At 45.2% G+C, this 7283-nt stretch overlaps 1 protein-coding gene across 1 annotated transcript in view; it reads left to right on the top strand.

Moving 5' to 3' along the window:
- Positions 1-2086: 2086 nt before the first annotated feature.
- LOC119340392 (transcription factor bHLH137-like) overlaps positions 2087-7283 on the top strand; it is an 8708-nt gene continuing 3511 nt past the window's right edge. The window contains exon 1 of the mRNA XM_037612305.1: positions 2087-2219. The gene's annotated coding sequence lies outside the window, so the exon portion shown is untranslated. The remainder of the gene's footprint in view (positions 2220-7283) is intronic.

Raw genomic sequence — 7283 nt, 5'->3', positions numbered from 1 at the left:
ACTTACTTTTTAATTATTATAGATTAGAAGACCTAATTAGTAGATGTTAGTTGAAGTTGTTTTATGATCAACTACAAAATCTCCAAGTTCTCCATAATCGTGAACACGACAATTGTGAGGCGCATGGCTGCCTCACCTACAAGGCACCTGTGGTGGGCCGTCCCACATGGCTCGCCGTGCTGATGTCACCAAATTTTGTTTTTATATTTTAAATTAAATACATATTTGCAAAAGAACTTAAATTTACTAAATAAATTTAAAACACAAATTTGAAAACAAATGTTAACATAGTATAAAAAATTGTTAGTGCAGTTTTAAAAATGTTGATAACTTTTAAAAAATGTTCGCTGCAATTCAAAAATGAAAATATATACATCATTGTATTTAAATATGTATAAAGTGTAAATACTGTTTGCATAATGTAAAAAACGTGTCATGCCAATTAAAAAATGTATGCAACATTTGACGGAAATATTCAGTGTTTCAAAAAAATGTTTGCAACATTAGATAAATGTTATATACAAATGTCCATGTAAGTTAATAAAAGTTTGTTTCCATTCAAAAACTATTTCATGACATTTCAAGAAATATTCACGTGTTTCATGAAAAATTCCGTGAAATTTTCAAAAACATTTATACAATGTAATTTTTTCACACAGTTTAATAAATATTTTTATTGTTATTTAAAAACTTTATAGCATGTATTTGTAAAAGTGTTACTATGCATCCAAAAATGTGTTCAAACTCATGTTTTTTTAAAATTGAACATGTTTATTTAAAAAATGTCCAACATATATCAAAAAGATGCTTCATGTGTTCTCTATAAATTTTAAATTTGTAGTGATAAAATGTAGACATGTGTTCAAAAGAAAGAAAATCGATAAAAGCTGACAAAGAAACAAAATTAAACTGTAAAAACTAAGGAGACCACAAAAGAAACAAAGAAATCCAGAAGTAAAAAAGCAAAGAAAGAAAATGGGGTGAAACAATGAGAAAAACAACGAAACCCTAAGTAAAAAAGTAAAAAAAGTAAAGAAAACTGATGAAATATCAATGGAAAAAGAAAAGAAAACAAAATAGAAACCCCCCGGAGAAATCGGTCGAGCGAACCCAATGATCCAGGCAGCGACAGGGTGCGAGCGAACAAACACGTGAACGCGTGAAACTGGCCAGCCCGGTACCGTGCCATTAAACTGGGCCAACTCGGTACGGGCGATACATAGACGTAGTGGTAGATCTTTCCCCGCATCTGAGCATGATCATCTTTGCAGGGGAGTAAATTTATTGGAGGTTACCTATTGCAAGGGACCTCCAGGGGTAACTTTTGGTGTCCTGGGAGCAACTGATGCCAAGTGGTGCGTTTAGCCGCCGTCACATGTTGCATGTTGGATGCTTTCTCTGGATTTAATGCGTTTCCAGGTTTTGGATGAGTCTTTTTCCGGTTTATTTTAGCTTTTCGGTTTTTGCCCCTTTTTCTTAGGTTTTGAACAATTTTTTTGCTGACCTTTTTTTTTGCACGGAAAAAAGTGCTTTCACGAGAAGCACATATTCGCTTTGCGTGGAGGCACATACTTGCTTTCGTGAGTGCTTTTCAGAAAGGAAAAAAAAAGCACTTCCATAAAAAGAACAGATGCTTTCACGAGAAGCGCAACTGTGCTTCTCGAAAAGGAGAAAAGAAGTGGAACAAAGCCGTGCTTTCGACTCCAGTTTTTTCGTGTTTTTCGTATTTTTTTTGTCAAAACCTATTAACATGATGTAGTTTCGAAGATCTTGGTGCGAGAACCCCAAAGGTGAAAAAGTTGGGATTTGAACACATGGTTCAAGAGATAAACATTTTGAATAAAGTTTTTAGAGAAAAATTCAGGTTGTGACAAATGGTTTACATGTGGTGTGTCATTCGTGAGAATCTTAGAAGGTGGGAATGATCTTTGCAAGAGGTAACCATCCTTTGCAGGCTCATCGTCTCTTTTGGGCCGCTGCTCCAAAGGCTGCAGTTGGGCCGGCTTGTTTGTGTACCAGATTGTGGCTCGTTTAGCCCATCACCGAAGCGGCAGCGACGACGCCTCAGTTCGCAGCGCACAGGCAGCAGAGGGGATTCTCCTGCGGCGGCGCGGGCAATTTTCTCTGGCGGCAGCGGCGTATGGCGTTTCTTGGTGGAGGCGTGGAGCTGAAGAGAGATGACGGCGATGGCTGGTGACGGCTTCACGACGGTGGGCGAGGTGAGGTGCATGGCGCGGCGAATATCTTGGTAGCCGGGGATGGGAGTGAGGGTGGCGGTAGCCGTTGGGTGAGAACGGCGACTTCTGCTTCTCTCTAGCGCTCGCCGGCGACATCATTTGCTGCCTAGCTACCCTCAGCCACCTCCTCCGTCCGCCCACTCCTCGCATCCTGCTCCACTATTACCTACCGTCGTTGTAGTTCACGTATCCTTACAGCCGACTAGCCGAGCTTATCCATATTTAACTGATGCATTGCTAATGTTTCACATGTATTAATAATAAAATTGGGAGGAACTACGAAGCAATGTTCAGTTGCAGTGGCAACCTAGCTGATGGTACTGTATCTTCCATAAGTTGCCGATTATATTTCAGCATTTTGCAAATTTGCTTGCTTGCCTGACTGCGCCTCTGGTTGAAAATTTTAGGATAGACAGATTGGTACGTGAATATGTTACTCCCTCCGTCCCATAATATAAGAGCGTTTTTTACACTAGTTTAATTTTCGAAATTAGAAAGATGCCAAGTGGCAAAATTACATTCTTCAGATGATGAAACTGTTAGTTTAGTTTCGTGTTTACTTTTCCTTGATGTTGGAAACAACTATAACATGTGCAGTTCAGTGCCTACCTCATTTGGTATCCTATTTGCATATTTAGGGTTATGATGACTTGTTTTCTATTTCTCTTTTTCTAGCAGCCAAATAAATTTGCTCTTTCTTCACTACTCTGCCATCATGCAAAGATTATATGGCACTATATCCGACCAGCGCGAGACAGATGAGCACATAATGAGTAATGAAACTTATGAGAATTTAATGGCAGCAAAAATAAAGAGATAACTAAATACACGCTCATACTACAAAAAAAATCATCTTCTCTTTTTTGTTTTCATTGGTTCTTTTTTGCAGAACTTCTCATTGCCACCTATACAGAGTGCAAAGATCAACATCATAGTTTACAGAGTCAATCTACTGTATCCAGAAAATCTAATTTACAATTTCGCGGTTTTTTCTGTGTCAACGGAATAGAAGTTAAGAATCCAAATATCTTTGTTAAAGATGGTTTGCTCACATTCTTGCAAACTGTAAATTCTTCGAGTGAGGTAGTGTTAGCATGTAGAAACATGTTTTCACCGCAATGATGGGACGATATTAGTGTTGCTACATACTGGTGAATTGATTAAGAAAACCAAAACTTTGACAGCTTCGTCTTGGGCATGTAGTGGACGTGTTGTTAAACCTTTCGGGTGGCACAGATGTATTAAACTTTTTATGATTTTTTTCAATCTCATATCTAAAACATGAATGGATGTTGGACTTTCAACTAACTTTTATATGTCCACATTTCTCATATATGTCTAGCGTCCATTCACCAAGATAGATGGGCGTGGAAATGTGTGCCCCTTCTTCCCTTTCACACTACACCGCAACCTGGTCAAATTCCTCCTGTTTGTCAACTTAAAAAATGCATGTGTTAATTTATAATACAAATTTAGCATTCATGTTTACCTTTCCTGTATTGACATACATTCCTATCAACCTATCCCAAAAATGGACGAGCACGACACCGCGCGCATCACAGTCTAGTTTGGTTTAGAAGGGAGGAAGCATTTAGACACATATCTTCTATTAGGGCATTTTGGAGACCGAGCTCCATGGAGCCCTTTATTTTGAAAAATTTAAAATTCATAAATTTTAGTTTCAAAAAAATTTACAAAAAAAATAAACATGTATGCAAGGATGTAAAGTGTATGTGTGAAAAATTTAAGGATGAAATACCTTGAATTGCGAGCTGCACAAAAAAAACAAAATCATGGACTTTAAAGACGAACAGTACATATGCTAAAAAGCCTCAGATTTGTCTTTTTTGTGTAGCTCACATTTTAATGTATTTTTGACCTGAAAATTTGCACATATGTACATTATGTATCTTGGTATATGTGTATTTATTTTCAGAATTTTTTGAAATTGAAAAGTTTGAAGTTTGAAGTTTTCAAATAAAGGCCTCCATGGAGCTCGGTCTCTGTTTGGCATTTTTGCATCTCTTCCTCCTTTTTATCCTTTATTTTGAACAGACATTAATCATATATAGTTTGATCCTATCTATAGCTAGCTCCAGCCTCCATGGTTGGTTGGTGGCTCGGTGGGAGGAAGTTATTGATTAGGTGAGCACACACATTGCCTACCATCCTACCACATCTCTGGTACATGTACAGTTGCTCTTGTCTCAGAGTCTTGCTGCATCTACTGTGCTACCACCGGCCTTTTTAGTTAAAAAAAATACCTTTAAATCAACACATATTCATTATTGGAAAACAATTCATATACACCATGCATCTTTAAAATCCTGCATAAAACTTCTTTAAAGCTGCTGCAATAAGTTCACTGGAGATGTGGTTGGACGACCCGTCTCAGACTGCTAACCTGAAGCACCAATTCTGCAAACAAGGGCACAATTAAGTGCATACACACTGCACATATATGTATGTATATATTTGCGTGCATGTTTCAGAAAAGTTCAGTCTTCAGAGGGCTAGCTAGATAGCTAGCTCTTGGATCCTTCCATCTGTATGGTTCTCTCAATCCACTAACAAATGACCACTGCTTGCAATTACTTCCCAGGATCTACACTCGCTCGTTCTTCAGCAATTAATGCTGGGATGATTCTAGTTACCAAAGCATGCATATCCTGTCATCTTTTTGCCCTACTACTGGAGCGCAAGGCTGACATGTCTGCTAGCTAGCCGCTGCCATGGTAGGGCCTGGCCAAAGTAGTGACCACTGACATGAAATTTGTTAGTATTTGGATACTAGTGACTTAATCTGCAGTGATTATCCACTGCAGTGACTTGATCAATTTCAAGTTAATGAGGCATGCAGAGCCCTCTCATATAACCTCTCTGCACTTGGAACTTTGTTTTGCACCATTGCATTTGAGGAAATTATTTTCCAGAGTATACCGTGCAGTGATTCGGTGTTGGAGTGGTAGCTGCACCCACATGGCATACTTGCTTGTGAAATAAAATGAGCCTAGAGAGGGAGGGAATGTACTGTAGCAGAGACATTTTTCTCTCAGTGGTACCGCAAAGAAATTTGGTTCTTGGCCTTGAAGGTTCAGTTAATGCTACGGGTAGAGATCATCTGTTACATTGCACTGTTTGTAAGGGTGAATATTTACTTCTGAAGGAAGTTGTGCGCATGAAACAAAATGCAGAGATGGGTACTATTTTCAGCATTGAGTTGGCAAAGACTTTGGTGAGTTGGGGTTCAGGATTCAGTTTGTTTCCTCGGAATGTTAGTGGTAGGATCAAGTACTCTACCAGGTCTAGGGCGTAGGTGGTAAGGGAAGGATGGAGGGAGACGTGGCGAGGATCGGGCGCGCCGGCGGCAGGGCGCCGTCGCGGCTAGGAGAAGGGCGGCGGCTAGGGCTGTTGGCGGCTAGGGTTCCGGCTCCTCAGGGAGCCGGGCAATAGGAGATAATATTCTTCTTATTGCTTGCCTTCAAAAAGAGTCTTACAACCTATATTTATATCCTAGATAACTTGTAGAAGAATCAACCTAAGATAACTTGCCTAAGATAACTTGCCTAATCTGAAAATAAAAACTAAGATAACTTGCGGGCCTAAGCCGGCCGGCCATAACACTTCTCCCCGCCTGCACAAACAGCTCGTCCTCGAGCTGTAAGGTGGGGAAGCGCTTGCTTGAACTCTTCGAGGTAATCAACCAGCGTCAAACACCTTCTCGACATCTGGGGCGGCCAGGTCGGCGGCGACGGCGTCCTCCGGAATGTAGTCTGCCACCTCCAGGTAGAAGAGTCGCGGGCAGGCGTGGCCGGGCTTGTAGGGTTCGTCGTAGTTGAAGCACAACCCTTGGCGGCGACGCTCGAGTATCTCAGCTGGGGTGAGCCGGCGGAACGGGCGCCCCGCGGTCGCGGCGAGGGGTGCCGCAGAAGCCTGCACAGGCCGGCCCTGCGCGGAATCCGGTCCGGGTAGCGACCCAGCAGTCTGGGACGGTGATTCCTGCTGGATGGCCACCGCGCGGCACTCGAATGCGCGGGCGTAATACATGGCCGACTGGAGATCCTGGGGTCCCCGAAGCTCCACGTCCACGCGGATATGGTTCGGTAGATCGCCCACAAATAACTCGGCGCGCTGAGTTGCGGAGACGCCCGGCGCGTGGCACGCCAGGGCCTGGAAGCGGTCGGCGTAGTCCTGCACCGTGGATGTGAAGGGTAAGCGGCCGAGGGCCGCCAGTCGGCTCCCGCGGATAGGAGGCCCGAACCGGAGGAGACAGAGTTCCCGGAAGCGCTCCCATGGTGGCATGCCGCCCTCGTCCTGCTCGAGGGCGTAGTACCAGGTCTGCGCTGCGCCTCGAAGATGATAGGACGCGAGCCAGGTGCGATCCGAAGCGAGCGTCCGCTGCCCTCGAAAGAACTGCTCGCACTGGTTGAGCCAGTTGAGGGGGTCCTCCGTGCCCTCGTAGGTGGCGAAGTCCAGTTTGGCGAAGCGAGGGGGTGTCGGCCCGCCGTGCCTGAGGGCGGCCGTAGTTGCCGCCGGCGCGTATGCTGGGTCGGGAAGCGCCGGGGCGTAGTTCGCCGAGCTGGAGGGATGATCAAACCGCAGGGAGGGCGTCGGGTGTTCCGGCGCCGTGGAGTAGACCGGCCCCGAAGACGAGCCGGTCGCCCAAGCGGGGATCGGCGATGGTGACGGTGGAAACTGCACCTGGTGCAGGGGCCGACCCGTAGCCCTAGGCGCGGGTGGTGGTACTGTCGATGGCGGCGGCGCCTGGTGGAGCTGCACCGGCGCCTGCGGCGTGGGGGCCGGCGGTGACGCCGGAAGAACCTGCTGGGTCTGGCCCTGCTCCGAGGCGCCGGTGCCCAGGTTAGGGCTGGGCGGGGCCGGTGGGGGACCCTGCTCCGAGGCCGCTGGAAGGTAGGGCGCGACGGAGGACGGCGCGGCCGGCGCGGTCCAGGTGGGCCACTGCGGCCCCGTGGTGGCGAGAAGTGGCGGGGCTGCCGGCGCGATCTGCGGCGTCCACTGCGCCCAAGGCGGCGGTGCGGCCGCTGG

Source organism: Triticum dicoccoides, chromosome 7B (assembly GCF_002162155.2).
Source record: "Triticum dicoccoides isolate Atlit2015 ecotype Zavitan chromosome 7B, WEW_v2.0, whole genome shotgun sequence".
In the NCBI taxonomy this organism is placed as follows: domain Eukaryota; kingdom Viridiplantae; phylum Streptophyta; class Magnoliopsida; order Poales; family Poaceae; genus Triticum; species Triticum dicoccoides.
This window is presented reverse-complemented; position numbering and strand designations above follow the sequence as displayed.